Source organism: Schistocerca gregaria, chromosome X (assembly GCF_023897955.1).
Source record: "Schistocerca gregaria isolate iqSchGreg1 chromosome X, iqSchGreg1.2, whole genome shotgun sequence".
NCBI lineage: Eukaryota > Metazoa > Arthropoda > Insecta > Orthoptera > Acrididae > Schistocerca > Schistocerca gregaria.
This window is the reverse complement of record NC_064931.1, coordinates 706,834,164-706,836,362: the sequence shown is the minus strand read 5'-3', so window position 1 is coordinate 706,836,362 and position 2,199 is coordinate 706,834,164. Positions and strand designations below refer to the sequence as shown.

General features: G+C 54.2%; 1 pseudogene; it reads left to right on the top strand.

Moving 5' to 3' along the window:
* Positions 1 to 1,819: 1,819 nt before the first annotated feature.
* LOC126299664 (5S ribosomal RNA) lies at positions 1,820 to 1,937 on the top strand (annotated as a pseudogene).
* The last annotated feature ends 262 nt before the right edge of the window (positions 1,938 to 2,199 follow it).

Here is a 2,199-nt window from a genome sequence, read left to right as displayed (position 1 = left end):
CGTGCTGGAGGAGCAATTTGGGGATCGCATTCTGGCTCTGGGGTACACAGAGGCCAATGGCATGGGCCTCGATTGGCCGCCATATTCTCCGGACCTGAACACATTCTTCTTTTTGTGGGGCTATACTAAAGACAAGGTGTACAGCAATAACCCTGAAACATTGCTGAGCTGTAAACAGCTATTCAGGAGATCATTGACAGCATCGATGTTCCGACACTCAAGTGGGTCATGCAGAATTTCGTTATTCGTCTGCGCCAAATCATCGCCAATGTTAGAAGGCATATTGAATATACACTCCTGGAAATGGAAAAAAGAACACATTGACACCGGTGTGTTAGACCCACCATACTTGCTCCGGACACTGCGAGAGGGCTGAACAAGCAATGATCACACGCACGGCACAGCGGACACACCAGGAACCGCGGTTTTGGCCGTCGAATGGCACTAGCTGCGCAGCATTTGTGCACCGCCGCCGTCAGTGTCAGCCAGTTTGCCGTGGCATACGGAGCTCCATCGCAGTCTTTAACACTGGTAGCATCCCGCGACAGCGTGGACGTGAACCGTATGTGCAGTTGACGGACTTTGAGCGAGGGCGTATAGTGGGCATGCGGGAGGCCGGGTGGACGTACCGCCGAATTGCTCAACACGTGGGGCATGAGGTCTCCACAGTACATCGATGTTGTCGCCAGTGGTCGGCGGAAGGTGCACGTGCCCGTCGACCTGGGACCGGACCGCAGCGACGCACGGATGCACGCCAAGACCGTAGGATCCTACGCAGTGCCGTAGGGGACCGCACCGCCACTTCCCAGCAAATTAGGGACACTGTTGCTCCTGGGGTATCGGCGAGGACCATTCGCAACCGTCTCCATGAAGCTGGGCTACGGTCCCGCACACCGTTAGGCCGTCTTCCGCTCACGCCCCAACATCGTGCAGCCCGCCTCCAGTGGTGTCGCGACAGGCGTGAATGGAGGGACGAATGGAGACGTGTCGTCTTCAGCGATGAGAGTCGCTTCTGCCTTGGTGCCAATGATGGTCGTATGCTTGTTTGGCGCCGTGCAGGTGAGCGCCACAATCAGGACTGCATACGACCGAGGCACACAGGGCCAACACCCGGCATCATGGTGTGGGGAGCGATCTCCTACACTGGCCGTACACCTCTGGTGATCGTCGAGGGGACACTGAATTGTGCACGGTACATCCAAACCGTCATCGAACCCATCGTTCTACCATTCCTAGACCGGCAAGGGAACTTGCTGTTCCAACAGGACAATGCACGTCCGCATGTATCCCGTGCCACCCAACGTGCTCTAGAAGGTGTAAGTCAACTACCCTGGGCAGCAAGATCTCCGGATCTGTGCCCCATTGAGCATGTTTAGGACTGGATGAAGCGTCGTCTCACGCGGTCTGTACGTCCAGCACGAACGCTGGTCCAACTGAGGCACCAGGTGGAAATGGCATGGCAAGCCGTTCCACAGGACTACATCCAGCATCTCTACGATCGTCTCTATGGGAGAATAGCAGCCTGCATTGCTGCGAAAGGTGGATATACACTGTACTAGTGCCGACATTGTGCATGCTCTGTTGCCTGTGTCTATGTGCCTGTGGTTCTGTCAGTGTGATCATGTGATGTATGTGACCCCAGGAATGTGTCAATAAAGTTTCCCCTTCCTGGGACAATGAATTCACGGTGTTCTTATTTCAATTTCCAGGAGTGCATCATAACCTAAATCCGAATATCTGTAGTGACGTTTACATGTTGAGTAAAGTGTGTGCTCTCCGTAGTTCGTAGCTAATTTTCATATAGTTCAATAACTGTCAAGGCAACGGCTTTGCCGCAGTGGATACACCGGTTCCCATGAGATCACCGAAGTTAAGCGCTGTCGGGCGTGGTCGGCACCTAGGTGGGTGACCACCCAGGCAGCCATGTGCTGTCGCCATTTTCCGGGGTGCACATAGCCTCCTGATACCAACTGAGGAGCTACTCGACCGAATAGTAGCGGCTCCGGCCAAAGAAAACTATCATAACGACCTGGAGAGCTGTATGCTGACCACACGCCCCTCCTATCCGCATCCTCAAGTGTAGATGACACGGCGGTCGGATGGGCCCGATGGGCCACTTTTGTCCTGAAGACGGAGGTCGTGTTTTTTCAATAATTGTCACCCTGTACAACGTCATTTACAGACTTTGTTACTAAGACG